At 53.6% G+C, this 20,552-nt stretch overlaps 1 protein-coding gene across 2 annotated transcripts in view; it reads left to right on the top strand.

Annotated features, from left to right (window-relative positions):
- Positions 1–29: 29 nt before the first annotated feature.
- TSPAN14 (tetraspanin 14) overlaps positions 30–20,552 on the top strand; it is a 54,286-nt gene continuing 33,763 nt past the window's right edge. Inside the window, exons 1-2 of one of the 2 annotated variants that reach the window (XM_088019941.1) lie at positions 54–119; positions 15,771–15,924. The gene's annotated coding sequence lies outside the window, so the exon portion shown is untranslated. Of the gene's footprint in view, positions 120–15,770; positions 15,925–20,552 lie in introns of both variants that reach the window. The other variant, XM_088019940.1, reaches the window with a different exon arrangement.

The following is a 20,552-nucleotide window of genomic DNA, read 5'->3' as shown; positions in this document are numbered from 1 at the left end:
TCGGACGGCCCGAGTCGCGCCCTCCCACCCCGCGCCTCCGAACTTGCTCTAACTTCCTCGGCCAAGCTGGGCCGAGCCGCTGCCGCCGCCGCGACCGCCGCCGCCGCCGCCGCGCCCGGGTGAGTGGAGCGCGGAGCCCCCGCTGGAACGTCGGGCCTTGCCCCCCTCATTGTCTGAGGCCGACCCCCCCTCCGAACATCCTCTTGGGACTAGGACTGCTCCCCAGGTTCGGGCTCGGCCCCTCCGGCTTCCTCGCCTTTGCCCCGGAGGCGGCCCCGCGGGCGGCGCTGGCTTTGTCTGTGTCCAGATCGCTCGCGAGGGGCTGGAGGCCTTGGCCCGGACCCCGCTGAGCCGAACTCTGGCGCCGGGCGGAGTGGGAGCCGCCGCGGGCGACTAGCCTGGCGCTGGGGGTTCTGTCGCCCTTGCCCTGCCCGCGTCCCCGGACGGGTGCGTGCCGGGTCCGCGCGGGGGTGGGAGAGCTCGGGGAGAGAGGGGCCGGACCGCCGCCGCCCCCTGTAGGGGCTCTGCCTCCTGTACCCGACAGCGAACCCAGGGAGGGGCATTCTTTTCGGCTCGGCCAGGGACCCTCGGCTCCCCAGAGCTCCGGCCAGGGGTAGAGGGTGGTGCAGACTTGGGAGGTCCGTCCCCTCCCCCGCCCCGGAGTGGGTGTGCACCGAGTGGCTCACCCTGGCGGTGCGCCCCACTCTGCCCTGCACGGATTTGGGGTGGCCCGAGTTTGAGTAGGTGGTGACCCAGCTTCTTCGTGCTGATCGTTTGAGGTTGTGCTTGGGAGCAAAGCCCGACTCCTGACCTAACTGGAGCTTCGGTGGAGTTGGGTCTGTGGTTACGGAGTTGGCTAGTCTCGCGCCGCTCCTCCTGCTGGGGAGGGGTGGTGGTGCGGGTGGGTCGGAAGTGGGTGTGCGTGGAGGGGTGGTGGTGCCGCCGGTTGGGAAGTGTGTGTGTGTGTGTGTGTGTGTGTGTGTGCGCGCGCGCGTGCGCGTGGAGGGGTGGTGGTGCCGCTGGGTGGGAAGTGTGTGTGTGTGTGTTAGGGTGATGCAGTGGGTAGGAAGTGTGTGTGTGTGTGTGTGTAGGGACTTCAGTCCTGGGACCTCCGAGACTCGTGTGGAGTTGGTCTCCTGCTAGAAGCGGTTCTTGCTGTGGGGAGTCTGGGGAAAGGCGTGGGCCCTGGTACTGGCCTGGCCAATGGCTGCCGGCTGTGATGAGTGCCGCGGCATGTGCAAGCTCAGTGGCTGTCCCGCGGTGCTGGTGACGGGGCATCAGGGTGTTTTGGGTCGTGAGTGCAGGGCGTTACACGGGAGCCTCTGCTGGTGTGCTCTCTCCAGTGGTCTGCTCTCTAGAGGTCTTCCTTCCCGGATAGGGGTTGCTTGGGCTGATAGGAGTGGGTGTAGCTGCCTGCCAAATCCTCAAAAGTAGCCTTCCTCCTACCCTTTGACCTCATAGGGGAAGTTAATGCCTGCTGAGTGCTTGGGCCACCCTTCCCTATTTGTGTCTAGGCTATCGCAGCACTCCCAGCACTGCTATATCCCTTCTACTTTCAGCAAGCCCTGTGGTTGGCAGAGGCACCCTTCCTTCCAGGGATCCTCCTGGGCCCTGATGCGTCCTCTTCAGTCTTGGCCCCATAAGCCCTTCTAACTCCTCTCTCAGCTGTCTCCAAACGTTGTCCCAGTTTGAGGATCCCTGGTGTCTGGGAGACAGGCCACCAGAGGGATTTTTCCCTCCCCTCTTCCTGCATCACCCTTTCTTGCATCCCACCTTCAGCTGGAGAATTTCTCCATCTCTCCATCTCTGCATTTTCAAACTTCACTGCTTGGAACATCAAATGTGACCTTCACGTCATTTAACAAAGCATGATTGAGAGTCTGTGGGATACCAGAGGTGCCAGGTGCTGTTTGCAGGCGCTGTTCTAGGCTCATGACTCCCTGACTGGCCCGTGGGCCCTGTGTGGTCTTAGAGCCCAGGCTGAACATAGGTAGTAGGTGCTTTCTGGTGTTTTATTGCTCTGCGCTTGATCTCAGCTTAAGCAGCATCATTCAGACAAGCAGGACTCCAAAGTGACTGGTGTTTCTGGAGGTGGCTGCCTTGAGGAAGAGAAGGCATGAAGAAGAAGGGCCTTCAGAGAGTTGGCTGCCCAGGAAGGTTTCCCTCCTTTACCAGCTGGGCAGCTGTGCTAATCTCTGAGGGCAGGTGAGGGTGCCTCCCTTCCCATGTTTGAGAATGGGAGGAAAATCTCATACCCTGTGTAGGAGGGGAGGGGGCCCTGCCCTGTAGGTCATGGTGATAGTGGAGGCCAGGGAGTTCTGGAAGCCCTGGGTTCTGGAGACATTTCCTGAGGCCTCCCTTGGTTCACTGTACGCTCAGGGATTTGATGGGTTTTCAGTTTGGCTGAGCCTACAGGGTACCATTGTGCCAGTCCTGGGCAACCTGGCTGGAGTTAAAATCTAGTGGAGGTTATGGACAAGTTTACAGCAGTTCTGTGGAAGGTTTAAGAGTGTTGTATCAGTTTATTGAGACTTACTCTTTATGGACGCATACACCAAGCGCTATCCTAGAAGCTTTACTCGCATTAACTCATTTAATCCTTGAACTGACATAGTATGATAGATAATGTATCCGGCCCCTGGGACAGAGGAGGACACTGTTCTAGAGAGGTCACAGAGTAACTTGCTCCAGGTGTCAATGTGAGCCGCTCTCGTTATTTCAAATTTAGACAGAGCCTTCGTATGGAAGGTGTTTAGGACACGGCGCAAGGCTGGCCCACAGTGGAGCTGGTAGGTCCTTCAGTGCAGGATCCTTGATCCCCTGCTTCTGAGAGCATCCCATCTGTCTAGGCACACAGCCGGCATCCCTGGCCCCCTGTTGAGGGACTGGTGATGAAGCTTTTGTCTCCCTTGGGCCAGGGACTGGGAAGCCCAGCACTTCCATGCAGAGAAGATTGGGGAGTGAGTCATGGCCTCTATCTGTCTAGATAGATCAGGGTTTGCTGTGGTAACAATCCCCAAATCTCAGAGGCTTAAAGCAGCAGAAGTTTATTGCTCATACCATATCCATTGCATATCTGCTTTCTGTTGTTCTCACTGCAAGCCCATGCTGATTAATTGGAACATTCCCGGACACTTGGACAGAGGGACAGAGAGCGGGATCAGTCTCACCCCGGCTCTTAAGGCTCCCACCCAGAAGCGGCATTTCACTGGTCGAAGCAGCCATGTGGCCCTCCTGACACTCTCCTGTGGAAGAGGATTGGGGACATTTGGTCAATAGCACTGAATGCCTCCCATCTGCCTGCCACTGTGTCCTGCCTGTGACTTCTTCCCAAGGCCTGGGTCTGAGTGTCACATTTCTGTGTCACTAGAAACATGGATCATGAATTGAAGAAACACTGTTGAGGCTAAAGATGAATTGGGGTGCCACATTTGAAGGGCAGAGGGAGGGTGAACGAGACCGTGGGTTAGGGTGGTAGCGAGTAGTCTGCAGAGGCAGACTGCTCTCTGACCCTGGGCAAGTTACTTGAGTTCCTTGGGTCTTCTTTTGCTCATTCATTCATTCATTCATGGGCCCAAGGACTCATGGTGAGTCCCAGGCCGTGGATTCTTACTCAGCACATGTTCAGCTCCTGCCCCAGTGCTGAGGCCTGTGCACTGGGATGATGATCCCTGTTTCTGTTACGGGGTCCTGGTGGTCTTTAAAGAAGGATGTTAATGCCGGTGGGGTGGGAAGTGGGCTCCTGCCCCCCATCACTGCCCTGGCACGTCAGCCCTGATGTTCTGGACCCCCCATGCTTCACCTGTGTGTGGCTGGTAGGGCAGCACCTTTTCTAGAAGCGGGAGCAGGTAGAAGGACCCCTATAGGCCTTGCCCTTCCTCTTCCACTTTGGAGACTCTCAGGCTGAGCTTGTAGGCCTGTAGGAAAGGTAGCGAGGTCATCAAAAGCTGGAGAACAAGCTTGATTGGGTGTGGGGCTGGGATGGTTGTCTGGCCTGTAGAAGGGGGGAGAACCCCTCTGTTAATTGCATTTTTCCGCTCGAGTCCCCCTTGTGGCATGTTAAAGAGCCAGCCGTGTTATGGAGCTTCGCTCTTGTGCTTTGTCACCTGCTTGGTCTCTGGTGACTTCCAGAAGGGCCAGGAAACACTATTGGAGGTGATGAGATTCCGGGTACTTCTGTACTGGTTTAACTTACTATTCTTAGTCCTAATTCCTTCTTTTTCGGGGCCTCTCTGCTTTCCCATCTGGAATAGAGGGAGAGGTCGTGGGGGTTTATAGCAGTGGCCTCACTCTTGGCTGGTCACCAGAGTTCCTGGAGTACTATGTAGACAAGTGCCTTGTGAGTCTTTGGCCTAGACGGATGCCAATGTTCCTGGTTTGTCTTACCTTCCATTATAGCAGGGTCCTCCCCGAATCAGTGTGGGGTATTCATAATGTCCATGTCCATGTCCATTTTCTACCTAACAGCAAATTTTTTGGTTCAGCACAGGCCCTGGCTGGGTGGCGGAAAGTGTTCAGTGCCTCTGTCAGACATGAAGACAAATAACATTGTCCGGCTTGTAGGGTGGACAGTGGGGAGGCCAGCTTTCAGGTTGTGTCTGCTTTCTAGCTTGAGTGACCTGGACAAGTCTTTGATTCCCTTTGATTCCCACCCCCCCCTTCCTGGACTTGATTTTCTCATCTGTTATAAGAGAAGAATCTGCCCTTCCTGTCTCACATGGGGTTACTGTGAAATGCAGGTACACACTTCACGTCCGAGAAGCCAGAGCTGAGCCCCGGAGTTAGGCCTGACACTCTGGTTTGGGACTGCTGCCATCACATTGACAGTTCTCAGCGAAGTGTTCACCGGCAGCTGATTATGGGGACCCCACTTCCTCTACTCCTGGCCTTGGTGGGGTGGGGTGGGGGTGGGGCTGGGCCAGGCTCTGCTGTGCGGCAGTTTTTCTCTTAGAGGCCTGGTCAGCTGTGCTTCAATGGGCCTGGGCAGGGTGGAGTTAAACCCTTCACTTCTCGAGGTCTGTTCTGCCTCCCTTGCTGAGCAGCCAGGGAGAAGGCTTATTAGAGTCCTGGTGTCCATCAGCGGGATAACGGGAGGGACTGGCTCCTCTCTCGTTGGACTCTGCCAGCCTGCACTGTGGGGCCCAGAGCCATGGCAGCTGGCTCTAAAGTGGCCTCTGGGATCCTGGGTAAGAGGTGAGCCCCTGGTGCTCCCTGAGACTGTGTGTTCCCTGGAATTTGGGGGAGCCAAGGCTGGGCTTTCCTACACGGCCAAGGTTTGGGGAGAGGCAGGCTGGGACAAGGGGCTGCGCAGGGCTGGAGCCTGAGGAGTGGTTTGAGGACCTCCCTGGGTTTTCCCTGATGACTCGTACCAGCTGCTGGGACCTGTGCCGAGCTACTCTGCAGGGCCAGAGAGCTTTTTAAAAAGAGGCTTTGAGGAATTCCTGGTCCTGACACCTAGGAGAGAGTTGCTCGCAGCTGCTGGAATTAAATGAGGGTCCCCTGAATCTCTTTTATCTACACCTGGAGGTCTGAGCCGTGAGCCTGGGAGGGCCGAGGGCCACAGCGTGTCACAGGATGTGCCACCCCAAGGCAGGGTCTTGGGCTCACAGCCTCAGAGGCCCTTAGGGGTGCCTGAGGAGAGCTGGGCTTACCAGAAAATGGCATGAAGGAAAAGAGCCACCTCATGTTCAGATTTGGGCCTCCTGAGGAGGGGTGACTGGGCCCCACACACCCACTGCAGCGGTTCATGCCACCGTGTGACTTCAGCAGCAGGAGCGTCAGGATTCCCCATCTGTGGTGCCCTCGCTGTGCTCAGGACTCTGCTCATCCTGTGCCTCTGGCCACTGTCACCAGCCGCTCTAGGGAGAGGCTCTGGTTGCCTGCTGAGTGGCCGTTGTTGTGAAGAGACCTCCCTCATGTCTGGCCAGCCTGCAGATTGGCTGTCTTAGTTCAGCCCTTTATTCTGGGGCCAGGCAGATGGCTCTGTCCCTGGACCTTGGTGGGGGAGGCCAGCCTCAGCCCCAGACCAAGTGGTTCCCACATTTTGGGTCCAGGAGGACTTGGAGCTCCGTGTTGTTAAGGAAATAATTATTCAGACACTTGTTAAAGCAGTAAAGCGGACATTCTGTAGGACTGTTGCAATAGGTAGAAGGACTTCTAGTCTGGGGTTTTGCAGTAGGGAAGAGAGATTGGGCTCAACCTCAAATGCAGCCTGGAAAAGGGGTGATTAATAGCCAAGGAGCAGAATGGAGGGGGTTGGTGGATGGAAAAATCTCTCAGAGGGTAGGGTAATCCTTTGCTGACAGACCTCAGGATTCTGTCGGAGGCAGGCTAGGGTGATCCGCTGTTACCCGAGGGTTGTTGGAAGATGAGTTGCTGGTCAGACATGGAGGGTGAGGGATTCTGGCCAAACGGACTCAGCAGGATTCTTGCTGAAACTGGACTCTGCGAGGACGGAGATGGAAGCCCAAGGTCAGGCCTGGCTGAGCAGAGGGCTCCAAAGAGCCTAAGTCTGGTCAAGAAGAGACGGTCTGTCAGGGTTCTGAGGCTTACAGCAGCCTGCGTTCAGCCTTGCTCCTGGTTCTCGCACTGGTCTGAGCTCGTCACTGTTCACACTTGTTTCTCAGGAATGGTGACTCTCCCCTTTACCAGAAACCTGGGTCCTCGTCTTTTAGCATCTCCTGGCTTCTTATTCTCGGCCTGTTGGACTGCCCCTCAGCACCCAGGAAACAGTGTAGACCTGGGGCTTGGGTTCCCTGCAGCTCCCCACCCCTAGCTCCTGTTGCCAGATCTGTTGGGTGCCAGAACACAGCCCCTTGACGCTGGACGACCCTCCCTGTTTGACCCTTGTTCCTCGGCTTCTGTACCTTGTATTTCTTGTTCTCTCCATCCTGGGCAAACCAGTCCAACAACTTTGTGGATCACCCTCCTCCTAGGGACTGGACTGCCTCACTTGTCTGAGCCGGGCCCAGGGAGGTGCTGTGTGTGTGTGCGCGGGGGGGTCTCCTTCCCCTGCCTGGACTGTGTACTCCGGGGCCTTCTGGTGGGAGCCCCCTAGCCTCCTTCCCCTGTTTAAGGCCTTCCCATCCCTGCATCCAGCCAACCACAGTGTGATGCTCCTTGTTTGCTCTCTGCCCCTCCTCTCTACTTGGTCAGGCCCCACTGATGACCTTGTTTGGTGTGTCTTCTACTCCTGGGGCAGCTCCTGTCTCAACAGCCCAACTTTTTGGGAAGGAGGCCACCTGCTGTTGTGAGAAAGAAGGGTGGATGAAGAAAATCTGTTGGCTCTGGGTTGGGGGCCTTCCTCACTCCTGAAGCCTCCAGGCCAGAAGCTGGCTCTGTGCCCTCATCCTGACTGCCACAGTCACTGCCGCCTGCCTCCTAGGTACTTCCTGTGAAATACAAGTAATGGTGTAAGCACAGATACATTTTGAAGGGGCATGTTGACAAGGGAGTCTGGTGGTGGTAGTGGTGGGGTTTTCATGCCCCAGGGAGCAAAGAGGGAGGGAGTGGCTTGTACCAGGTGCAGGGGTGGCTCAGGGCCCCTCTGGGTTCGGGTAGCCCTGAACTGCTGTCTTGTGGGAAGACAGATGAGGTTGTGGGGCAGGTGCCAGCTGAGGTGCCACAGGATTTGGTGTGTTGAGGATCAGTGCTTACTTGGGGGTGAGGGCCTTGCCCACTCATGCAGGAAGATAGTTGGAGAGGAGCCGGTCTTGGTCTAATGGAGGGTTCTAGGATTCTGGGCAAGAGAGCCAAGGGGTTGCACTGGTCTCACTGAGAGGGGCAGGGACTTGCTTCCCAGTAGCTGAGGTTTGAGGGCTCCCAAGTGCCAGCCTGTTTCTGCTTGTTGTGAAATCTCATTTGTGCTCTTTAATTGGGGGGCTACTAGTTGAACATTGAGCAGTCATCAGAGAGCATCTTATGGCCTAGGGGAGCCAAACATATACTCCCCCTCTTTCCAGTCTTCTTTCCCTGTGGCCTGGGCAATCTGTGAGCTTGACGTCATTAGGAAATCTTCGCTGGGGTGGCCTGGGGGTGCTGGCAATAAGTGGGGGCCTATTTCTGCGAGGTAGGGAGAGCTCCATTCATGAACCACTCCCTGCTTTCCAAATGGTCTCACCCAAACCGTCTGGTCAGTCCTGGTTGTAATAGGCATTGTGTCATACCCTTCAGAAGCAGGAGAGACTGGGATGGTTATTATATTGCTCCTTAGGGGGAAAATCACTTGGAGGAAATACATCAGTGCTTCTGAGTGCAGAGTGTTTATTGACGTGCAGTTAAGGGAGGCTTTTAAACAACATATGTGTATCCCTTTAGTAAGGAATAAATGCACAGACCCATCACCCATCTCACTGACTCCATTTTGCAGTTCCATTTTCCGAAAGGTATATACATGGGGTTTAGTGGCTAAGGGATTGGGGTTTTTGAGCTGGGATTTTGGAGAAACTGTTTTTAGCCCGTACTTGGAGTTGGGCCAGGCCCAGAAATCTGTTGAAATAGTTTTCTTTAGCTGCTAAAATTGGGATGGGTTCATACTACTAGGATTTTGAGCCTCACCAATGGCTGGGGAGGGCCCTGCGAAGGGTCCCTGCTGGAGGCCTGGGCTGCCCGAGGCTCAGCCTCCCCCATGCCTGCACACATTGCCTGAAGCTTGGGGTCGGCCAGTCTCACCACAGAGTAGACCTGCCCCCAGGGGGTCCTCCTTGTGGGATCACTTCAAGTTTCCTTTCTGCCTTTGGCAGAATCTGCTCTTGGTCTTCCTGGGAAAACTATTTTGGGACCTGGGGAGGAGTTGTGAGCAGGGAGCTCCCTGAGTTGGTACTCTTTCTTGGTGACAGAAGCTGGCAAACACCCCCCCCCCCATTTCACCCCTGCCCTCTGTTCTAGGGGATGCCAGAATCTGCATGTGGAGGGTTACAGGTGTGATTTTTGTGTGTGTGCCTGCAGTCACAAACTTGAGGGATTTTATTTTATTTTATTTATTTATTTTTAAACTTGAGGGATTTTAAATGTCAATTTAGGTTTAACTTTTTAATTAAAAAATTATACACGATTAAAAAAACACATAAAGATACACAGTGAAAATTAGCATTTCCATGCCTGACCCCTTCAGCTCTGCTCCCCTGAGGCCTCCACCACCAGATGCTGGGTGCCTAGTCAAGCGTCTCCTTTCTGTACTCCTCTTGTTTGTCCCCTTGCTAGTATACTAATTACTCTGTTCTGTACTTAGTGATTTTTACTCTAAAGCTTATCTTGGGATTGTTCCATTTCAGCTCACAGTTCAGTCCATTCTTTTTAACAGCAACACGTTCTTCCGCTGTGTGTTAAACCGTGATTCACTTTGTCAGCCTCCTATTGCTGGACATTGAGGTTGCTTTCAGTACCAATTTTGTTTCTAGAAGCCAAGCTGCAGGAATGCCTTGCACGTGCTCGGAGGTCTATGATAGATGGCTGGGAGAGGGGTCCAGGCATTGAGTGCTTAATGAGAAAAGAAGCACGTTGTTTTGATTCCAAGGGGGAGAAGGAAAGTTTCCAAGCTTTTCTTTCGGAGGGATCTTGTATTTATTTCTGCAGGCAGAGCCCAGAGCTGGAGGGAACTCGCCGTGGGTGTGCTGGTGTCCTGGTTCCTACCGCAAGTCTTGTTTTGGTTCAGCTCAGGTTAGCCTGTCTCTGCAGAGCACCTGTTGTTTGCAGCCCTTGGCTGTGCCCTGTGCATACCCAAAAGTGTGATATAAGAGGAGGCGGCCCGAGCCAGATGAGGTCCGGTGGGGGGAGGAGAGGCTTCGCAGATGGGGGTTTGAGCAGGCCCAGGAGTATGCAGGACTTGGGTAGGGTGTGACCCAGGAGTCTTGGCTGAGAATCCAGCAGGGGCTGGGCATCCACTTTCTCCCTCAGTTTCAGGGGTTGGTGTGAGGGTTAGGCCTCCTGTCGTGGCCTCGCTGGGCCTTTTGTTGCTCTAGGATGCCCCCACCCCCCACTCCTGGTCTCCTGCCTGCTCTGCAGCCCCAGCTGCATTAGGCCACTTCGGGTCTGACTGCCACCCTGTGATTTTAAAAAGCCTGGGTGGAAGGCACCTGGTGTAAATAATAGATGGGTTTTCTCAGGCGACTTCCTTTCCTAGCAGAAGCTGGGGGGGTGGGGAGGTGAGGGCAGCTGAGTTTTTCCTCTTGGGTTGGGCTGGGGGGGAGGGAGGGAGGAATGTGAGAGGGTGCATGTGGGAGCCTTGGCCCGGCATCCTCCTGGGAGTTCTGGGAGCCCTCTGTCTGTTTCCCCATCCCCGTGGCCACTGTGCGCCTCTCAAGTGACCACAGTCTTGCCCCCTGTGGCTCTGGCCGCCTGGGCAGGGCCGGAAGCAGGGAGATTTTAGGGCTGGCTGGCAGATGAAAGGGGGCTGACATGACCCTGAACTGGTGGGTTTGAGGCCCGTGCCCCTGCCCTGTGTCTCCCAGCACTGGCATCACTTGCTGCCCCTGTGAGAAGGCCAGAGCTTCCCATGCCCACAGCTCAGTTGTATGGGGCTTGGGGCCTGGGCAGCACAGAGGTTCCTATTGTGGCCGCGTGGCAGCTAGGGCTGACCTGTAGGGCCGAGGAGGTGGGGCCTGGGGACTGACAGTGGAGCTATTCACAGGCTCTGCCCTGGTTTCCTGCTGCCTCCCTTTGTGGATTTTTTTTTGGGGGGGAGGGGAAGAGGAGGGGGGTGGCCAGTGCTGCTATTGTTGTAGGCGGCAGGAGCCCTTTATGCTCCTAGAAGTCTTTTGGTAGACCGGTCTTAGCCACTCTGGGACCCTTCTTGTGTTTTGTGATGCTGGGTGAGCTGCCCAGCCTGGACTCTGCCCTCTCCCAGTGCCCCCCATCCCTGGAGGTCTAGGTGGGCCCTGCTTTTTGTGGTTACCTCCATCAGGATCTCCCTTCTCCCCTCAAGTCTCCATGCTGTGCTTGGAACTGCCCCCCCCCCCGCCCCCCAAGAGTTCAGAGCATCTGGGCAAGGAGTGGGAGTGCCTGTCCTATCAGCCACCTGCCTGCCACCTCCGGGACTGGGTTCAGCCTGAGCTCTCCTGGGCCAGCTGTGGCCTTGGGTGGCATCTGGGTGGCGTCCAGGTGCGTGCCTGGGACGCGCTGTCAGTCTCTCAGGCTCCACTTTGCTTTGCACCTCGGTGCTCAGCCCAGTGTCCCCGGTTCCTGCCTGGCACGCTCAGCTGCAGAACAGCCTGCTTGTTGGCGGGCTGGCCTGTAGCCTCCACGCTGCCTGAGCCCCGGCCATTTTCCTTTGTTCTGCCGTGTCCGCACTCTTGAATCTCAGGCGGGCGGCAGGCTGGGCAGGCAGCAGGCAGTGGATGTACAGCACCAGCGGCAGCCCTTAGGACATGAATCTTCCCACGGAGCCAGAGGCAGGCAGTCCCTGGGCTGCACTCCGTTCTCCCAGCTGTCCCCCCATCTCCCCAGGGGTGCCGAGATCTCTCTTTGATTAGAGACAGTCCCCCCCTCTTACTGGATCAGAATCGTGGCGACTTGTACAGTGGGGACCTGGAGAGGTCCCACCTGTTTGTGGCCACGGAGGGGGTGAGAGAGAGAACACACAGCCCCTTGGGAGTGCTAGCCTCCTGGTCTTTGACAGAAAAAGCTACTCCCAGGCACCAAGTGTGGTCTTCCTTTACCTCCCGGCCCTCCTGCATGAAGGCCGTGATGAAGTCCGTGGAGGATCTCTTGGCTAAATTTAGTGGCAGGGGTGGTTGAGAAAGTTTCTTTTTACTTTGGTCTATGGTTGTGGGAATTTTTCTCCCAACTGAGGGGACCCATCCCCTGCCCCTGTGTCTCACCTCCCCCAGTCTTTGGTGGGCATAATGAGCTTCCTCCTGGGGGGCCCGATTTTACCCACGGGTGGGATTGCAGGCAGGGCTGAGGGCTACTCCCGGGTACCTTTTTCTGGAGTTGAGCCCGCCCCAAACCAGAAGTCTCTTGCTTTGCTTTCTAAACGCAGCCAGAATCTGTAATAGTCACCTGCCTTTGAAGTAGAGTTGTTTTGCCTGAGGACTAGTAACTTTCACTATTTTTATTGTGTTTAGCATTTTATGTTACCCTTCTAAAATCTATCCATCTTTGAGATCAGCCTGCCTCACTGAAGGGAGGAAAAATAATTTTTCCTCTGCCCTTCTGGGTTCTTGGCTGAGAGCTCCTGTAATAAAATAAAATAAAAGATGAACAGGAGAAAAACAAGTTTAGTAACAGGTACACCTCCTGCATACATGAGCGAGATCCAGGAGAACTTGAGGAACTCCCTGAAATGGCCCAAGCCATCACCTTAAATATGTTCTTCAGCTAAAGACACAAGAAAGATGACTGGGGCTGGGAGGGAAGACCAGGAGACGGGGTTAGGTTGTTATGCAGATTTAAGTTGGGCTCTGTTTACATTGATAAGAGTTTATGATTTAGTGTCACCCTAGTCTTCCTGGTATTGAAAGAGGAGACACCCTTACAAGTGGAGACTTCCCTTGTCGGTGTAAATTTCCCTTCAGTAACTTCTCCTTGGTTTTCAGAGCTTCTCCCCTGCCTGCTGTCTTTAAAACAGTAACCAGGTCAAGATAATCCTTATGCCATAGAGGCAGATTTTGGGGTGGCAGATTCTGCTCCCCTCCTCATTAGCCAGGTCTCACAAATTAGGAAGTGAGTTCTAGCCCTGGATGGGGTTGTACTTTGGAGTGGCGTCATTTCAGCAAACGTCCAAGACGCAGCAAAAAGAGCTAAGTTTACTTTCAAGTGCACTGAAACACAGGTGCTGCTTTTACGGTAGGTAGTTGGACCCAGACAGGGTTGGGCAAAGTCATGATTGCGGCAGCACGGTGCTCTGGAGAAAGCAGATGGAGGTAGAAGGCTGGGGTTGAGTCCCGGCTCTGCCACTGGCTCTTTCTGGGTGACCGTGGCAATTCATTTCCATGGGCGCTGGTCTCTGGAAAATGGCAGTGTTGCAAAGATGAACTTCAGAAACATTTTAGCTGTGACTCTGAGCTCTTTGACTCTAACTCGAAAATGGTTGGTCACTACCTTGAAAGCCCCTTTTGCTAACTCAGGATTTTGGGGGGAAGAAATGTTATCAGATGGGATTAGCAGAAGGTATCTCTTCTTTAGGTTTTTGAGAGGTGGTGGTGATGGTCACCTCCACAGATGTTTTTCACATGGAAACTCACCCACCCCGAGGGCCTAACCTGTACTATCAGTTCTCAAGAGCTGGGTGTGGTACGAGTGAATAACTCTTCTCTTCGAAAGGCAGCATTCCCTCTGAATCATGGGGTCGGGGAGGAAACTCAGGCTCTGCATTTTGCCTTCCCTTAAAGTGAGGCCCGGCTGTTAAAAGTAAAAACAAAAACATGGACATAGAGACACCCTCTGTACCTAAATTTCCCCTCTCCTCTTCCTGCGGGGGCGGGGTGGGGGGCTGGGTTTAAATTTTGTCTCCATGTTGGGTTGTAGATTCCAGAAGGCAAAACCATCCTCTTGCTGGTGCCCCTTTAGGGTTGGTTCCTGGCCCTTTATCTGCCCTTCCGCACCCAGCCGCCATCCCCTGGGCCTCCTGAGCCTGCCGGTCCAGTGGCTTTCCTCCCATTGTCTGCCTCACCGGGCTCGGCCTCTGTGTCACTGCCCTGGGCTGTGTGTTTCTGTCAGACCTCACAGCAGGCCTTCTTGGAAGATGCCCAAGAGGCAGGGAGTCCCACTTCTCCAGTCACTGGGTTAGAGTAGCTTCCACAGCTGTGAAATGGGAACAAAAATAACCTGTAAGGATCCAGTGAGATGCACTGAAATACCGAACAAAGTCCAAAACTACAGCACAGCTCCAGGAAAGTGGATTACATCCCGGGTCAGTCTGCTCACAGTCAAGGTGGGTGGTGGCCTTTCCTCCCAGGACTTGCCCTAATGGTGGTGGCTTTTCTGTTAGGCATCTCAGGTCCGCTCCGCTCACAGGCCTGTCTTAGGGCAGCATTGGCAACACCGGGCAGAGCTTGTCGAGCTGCAGCATTGACATTTACACAAAATTCCCAGGTGATTTGCATACACTTTCAAGTTTGAGAAGCCCTGGCGCCGACACCTTTGTTCCGCCCACCTGTTGCTCTAGCACCTTCCTTAGTCTGTTTTGCGGTTTTGCAGACCTCGCCCTCTTGCCCTCCTGAAAGTTGTCGACTTCCAACAGGTCTGGAGCTCTGGCAGCCCCTGTCCCCTCGGGTGTGCAGTTTCCAGCAGCTCTCCCTGGGTGCTGGGGGCGTCTGGGAGGTGGGGCTGGGGACTGAGAAAGGCCCCCTCGGCCGGCAGCCGCGGGCACCTCCCCCAAGCCTGCTGGCGAGGTCATCTTTGGGGTGCGGAGCCCCCGGGGGTAATGGGAGCCCTCCTTTGTGAAAGGGCTGCAGGGAGCCTCCCTCAGCCATCTGGTACCACTCGCCCCGCCCCATCTGTCCCAGCTGGACGACAGGATCAGAATCAGGTTGTAAATGTTGTTTTCTCCTAGAAACACAAACCATTCTATAGAAAGATGGTGTATGGTATGTTGAAGTTCAAATAAATCGTTCAGAAAGGGGACTGTACATTTATTTTTGGAGCAGAAAAAAGTTTGATACGGCTCCCCTGGTATCAGTAGGATCGCCTGCCCACCTCCTGCCTTCTGATGGGGGTTTGTGGGCCTGAGTCCGCCAGGCTGGCGGAGACCTGGCTCCCTGCACAGCTGCGGGGGGGCGGGGGGCTGGCCTGCTGGGATTCTGTTTAGGGGCTGAGCTGCTAATCCCCTGACAGACCCTTCAGCCTTTTTCAGCAGTGTCCCACCATTGATTTGCATTTTTTAAAAAAAAATCTACTCCCCCCCATTCCTTTTATCTTTATGTTTTCAGTGCACAAAGTTCTATTTATTTTTTTCGAGCAGGCTTCATTTTTCTTAGCTTGTTTAGGAAGTTTGTTTTGTTTTCTTTGCTCTTTGACCCCCCCCTCCACCGCACCGGGCTGTTTGCATTGCTGGGGAGAGGCCAGAAGCCAGGCTCTGCCCTGGCCTTGGAGAGCTCCCACTCCGGAGCAGGATTCTGGGGTGCTCCCAGTGCTGTTCTTGGAGTGAAGTGGGTTGGTTGTCTTAAAACACAGGATGTTGTAGCAGACTGTGCAGTGTTGGGTACAGGGATTTTTAACATTTTACAACCATAATCTTTATGCGTTTCAGGCATGGAAAATTAGAGGAAAAGGAGTCAATGTATGTAATTGTCAGTTCTCTTACATGGTGTGTGTGTGTGTGTGTGTGTGTGTGTGTTGGGGGCGAGCAGGCGGGGGCGGGGCAAACTCCTACAAAGAGAACATTTCAGGTCTACAGGAGACATGCAGTCAAATCCTTGTACCTACTGGAGCGCCGCCCCCCCTCCCCCCCGCCAATGGCGGCAAAGACTCAGTCATTAGAGCAGAGTTGTTACCTCCCCACGAGTGGGCCCACTTATCATCTGGAAAATCCGTGGTGGGTAGGGCCCCAGCTGTGTCAGCTCTGCGGGGGCAGCCATGTGGGCGTGTCATGATACTGTTGGCAGGGCCTGGCCCGGAGCGGGGCACACACCGGGGACTGTGCTGCTAATGGCCTTGGAGAGTCTTGTGGGTGAGATGGTTGGTCTGTGTTGCGCTGCAGTGTAGTGTCCCCATCTCAGGGCAAGTTGGTGACTGTCTTTGATGTGGAGCGCTCATCTCGTTCACATTTAAAGCATCATCTCTGTAGAGCATTTCCTGACTGGCTTCCTGCCTCCTCCTCCCTTCCTGTGCAGGATCCTGCCCTCCAGCACCTTCCTGATGCCGGATTTCGTAGAAGGAAGTGTGTCCCCAGCCCCCTGAGTCAGGCACCGGTCTTGCTGTGAGTGCTTGGCCTCCACAGCCTCTTTCTGGGCGCCTTGCATGCAGCAGGGGTCCGGACATGCAGAAGTAAGTCGGAGGTGTTTGTCTTCCACAACAAAAGCCTTTGCATGGGGAGGGACCGGCCTAGCGAGTTTGCGCACTGATGGATTGCTCCGCACATCATCTTCACTCGAGGGAGCCTGGGCCCCAGGCCCTTAGTTGAGAATTTCAGAGTGGACAGAGGGCCCGGTCAGATCCTCCTGAGGTCTAGACTCGGAGGCGTGTTGGCCTCCTGGGGTCTTGTCCCCATTGAAGATGTCACTGTGAACTGGGCCCAGATTCTCTACATCTTGTGTACAACCGGCTTCGGGGTGTAGACATTTCACGTGCACTTAGGGTTTCAGAGACGGGCCTGCCGTGATGATCGGGCACCATGCACCGTGGCATCAGGGGCTCCCTGTCCTGCAAGCCACGGGCTTCACCTTCCACGAAGGAGGAGATAGCAGCTGGGAAGACAGGAAGGTGCCGGGCCTCCTTTCACCCAGCTTTCTGAGAAGTTGGGGGGCAGCAGCTGTGGGTGACTAAGCCCTGCCTCAGCTGGGTGGGCCTGCACTGTCTCCGTGCTGCTGATGCCGGTGGATGAGCTGCCTGATGAATCATCCTCAAGGTCTCTCTCTGGGCTCCGGGCTTGCTTTTTGTCCTAAGGTTGTATTTCCATTTGTTGTTGTTTGTTTGTTTGTTTAAGGAAAATGGCCACAAGCTCTACCTTTTGACTTGAGGCCAGTTATTTTGTAGAATCTCCCTTAATTTGAATTTCTTGGATTTTTCCTTACGATTAGATTCATGTTCTGCATTTTCATCAGGAATACCACAGAAATGAGGTGTCTTCTCAGTACATCCCCTCAGGAGGGACCCGTGTTGGTTTGACTCATTACCAATGATGGAAACAGCAATGACTTAGTTAATAGGGTGGTATCTGCTGGGTTTCTCCACTGCTGAGTTACTATTATGTTCTCTGTAATTAATAAGTGTCCTATTGGGAGATACTTTGAGATGATGCAAACATGCTGTTTCTCATCAAACTTTCATCAACTAATTTTAGAGCCCACTACTGTCTGAATGTTTGTGTCCCCCAGATTCACATATTGAAATCGGTGCCCGATTTGACTGGCCTTTGGAAGGTACTTAGGTCTGGAGGGTGGAGCCCTCATGAAGAGGATTAGCACCCTTAAAAGAGACACCACAGAGCTCTTTGCTCCTTCCACCACGTGGGGACACAGCAGAAGGTACCAGCTTTGAACCAGAAAGAGGGCCCTGACTCGGCCATGCTGGTGCCTTAATCTTGGACCTCCTGAACTGTGAGAAATAAATTTCCATTCTTTATAAGTTACCCAGTCTGTGCTACTTTGTTGTAGCAGCTGTAACGGACCAAAACAGAACCCACTGATGATTCTTGACAATTCTTTCTGTCATGATTGCTGAACAGTGATATTTTAATTCCGTTAATTCCTTCTACATTTATCATTTGGCATTCTCCTGTAAAGAAGAGCTTTCTCTTCTCCATTTGTTTATTTATCCATGTATTTGTGTATATCTGAGTGGACTCATGGATTCTTATTTTATTCAGTGAGTTAAAATCCATTACTATAATTGTTTAGTCTGATGCTCAGATATCTTCCAGATTTGGCCAGCAAGGGTCCCTTCAAATTGACTGCTGTGAAGGACAGCTTTTAAAAATGTGAGTTTCCAGGTCTGTCACAGTCCTATTGAACTAGTCTCCATGTGCAGTTTGGAAAAAGCTCCTTGAGTGATTCTCATGTTCTTTGGAATTTGGGATCCTCTGGACCAGGCCCATTATTTTCAAGTGTGCATCTCACGGAGCCTCCCCTTTCCTCCCAGACACCTGAGATGAGTGACCTGCTCTGCCTGTCTTCATGCTGGGTTTCTGGGTCAGAGTTCCTTTGAACAAAACCTCCTGTAGCTTACAAAGTAGTAAAAATAGTAAGTTTGAAAATCACTGGATTAGGCGACCTCCATTCCAGGCCCAGCATTGCTCCCGCTGAGCCCTTGCCTCTCCGCTTCCCTTCTCTGACCCACTTCCGTCCCTCCCTCTGCTGCTTTCCCGGTGACTGCACTGAGGTAGACAAAGGTCTCTCCTCTCATCAGAGCAACAGGGAGGCCCCTCGGTGCGCCTTAGACTCAGCAGGTTTTGGGTTGTGGGTTTTGGTGGTGGAAACTCCTAATGCTGTGTTTGCTATGTTCAGGGTTTCATACAGGAAACCAGGCGCTTCGAACACCAGGCCCATTGGGGAGCCTGCTGGGGTTCAGAGCTGGTAGCCTAGGCTTTCCTGGACCCCCACATGGGCCTCCAGTTTCTGAACACTGGGAACCTCCCTTTCCCCACACCTGTGTGCCAGGGGCACGATGACCCCGTGATAAGGGAGGGTGGCCCAGTCTCCACACCCTGTGTGGCTTTATAGTGTCTTCCCTTTATAGTCTGCGGAAGAGTCAAACTTCTGGATACCTCTGAGTGGCTACTACCACCATGTCCAGGTCACACTGTTTCTGGTAGACCCTGGCTGTGAGGGGAATGGGCTCGAGTGGGACATAGAGACTTCTGACTCTGAGTGTGACTCAGCAGTTGAGAGCCTGTGGATCTGAGCCCTTCCCCTCTCAGTGGGTGGCTGTGCTTTGGGGCTGAGGCCACATCATTCCTGTGGGCAATGAGGCAGCTACTCTGGCCTGCCTTTGTGAAACACCCCCCCCCCCCCCCCACCGAAACCTCTTCCCCTTCATATTCACCTCTGCCTTCCTAAACTTGTCACCTTAGGCCTGCCTGTTTCTTTGGCCTGAGAATGTTCCCCAGCTCCCAGTGGGCTCTGAGGACTCCCTTCTTGGGTGGTAGGGATGTCCAGGGCTAAAGGTATGCTATCTGGAGGTGCAACAGGGCCCCCAGCTCCCTTGGCAATATGGCTGCCCTTCCCTGGGATGGGCTTGTGACTGGGCCAGGTCCAGTGCTGGGAGCCTTGAAAGCCACGTGGAAAGGTTGAATCTTGGTGAATGGTCGACTGGAGAGTGGGTAGGTAAGGAGACCACAAGGGCAACTTGGGGGGTGGGGGTTCTAGGTTATGGGTGGATGGTGCTGTCCAGGTACAGCATAGTTCAGCTGGGATCTCTGCCTAGGGTTTCACATGGTCCACATCTAGGTGTTGGCAAGGTTGCATTCCTTTCTGGATGCTCTGGGGAATAATCTACTTTCAAACTCATGCCGGTTGTTGGCAGAATTCAGTTCCTGACTGTTGTAGGACTGAAGCCCTGCTTCCTTGCCGACTGTCGGCCAGGGCCACCCTTAACTCCTGCTCTGTGCACATGGCTTCTGGAGCTCAGATCCAGCAATAATGCACTGCATCCTTCTCATGTGTGGAACCTGACTACCTCTGCCCTCAGCTGGTAGAAAGCTCTGCTTTTCAGGGCTCACATAATTATCTTGGACCCACTCTGATAATTTCACTGTTTTGAGGTCAATTGATCAGTCATCTTAATTACATCTACAAGGTTTCTTTTACCCTTTCTTTTATATGGTGATAAATTACACTTTCTGGTTTTTCACTTTGTTCTGTAAAAAGATGGCAACTAAAAATATTTTGAAGTCTTCCTAGAGATCTGGGTAGATTGATGGATTGAGTGGACACGCCTAATTTTACTTTATTATAGAACCTCACAGAAGTTAAGATAGAAGGAATTTGTATTTTTATTTGTTTTTTTAAGATTTATTTACTTGAGAGAGGGAGAGAGCGAGTACAAGTACGTGGGGTCAGGAGCAGAGGGAGAGAGAGAATCCTCCAGCAGACTCCCCGCTGAGCACAGAGCCCGACATGGGGCTTAGTCCCAGGACCCTGAGGTCACGACCTGAGCCGAAACCAAGAGTCGGCCACTTAACCAACTGAGCCACCCAGGCGCCCCAAGATAAAGGGAATTTTTAAAAAGGAATCAGTCTCGGGGCGCCTGGGTGGCCCAGTTGTTAAGCGTCTGCCTTCGGCTTAGGTCATGATCCCAGGGTCCTGGGATCGAGCCCTGCATCAGGCTCCCTGCTCAGCGGGAGCTGCTTCTCCCTCTCCCGCTCCCCCTGCTTGTGTTCCCTCTCTCACTGTGTCTCTCTCTGTCAAATACATAAATAAAATCTTAAAAATAAATAAATAAATAAAAAATAAAAAGGAATCAGTCTCTGAGGACAGGGGGAGGGAGAAGAAACAACAACAAGAAAAACTTTGCTAGCCGGGAAGAGATACATGAGTGACCCAGTTTAAAATAGAGAAGTTGGTGTCACTACATTGTTATTTTGGGGTTCGGGGGCAGAGGAGCATCCAAGGCGGCTAAATGTAAGAATTATTGCCGAGTAGCTGATGTGGTTAGATACCTAGATTCCTTTCTCCATGATGTTTGGTGACACCCTCTCCCCTTTAGCTGGACATTGGAGATTTATTGTGCTGAAGGATAAACCTTCTCCAGAAGGTAGGATTCCAGGTATTCCTGGAGGTAAAAATGGAGATCACATTCACTTCCCAGCCTTCTACTTCCATTTGGCTTCTACAGTACTAACAGCCAGCCCCGTCCATTCCAGGGAGGAGATTAAAAGAGACCTTACTGGGAAAACCTGACTGGCCTAAGAGGAAAGAGTTAATGATGCCAACAACTAGGATTTCCCAGCAAATGGC

Source organism: Eumetopias jubatus, unplaced genomic scaffold (genome assembly GCF_037043125.1).
Source record: "Eumetopias jubatus isolate StellerSeaLion01/CBP00866 unplaced genomic scaffold, mEumJub1_p1.0 scaffold_17, whole genome shotgun sequence".
NCBI lineage: Eukaryota > Metazoa > Chordata > Mammalia > Carnivora > Otariidae > Eumetopias > Eumetopias jubatus.
This window is presented reverse-complemented; position numbering and strand designations above follow the sequence as displayed.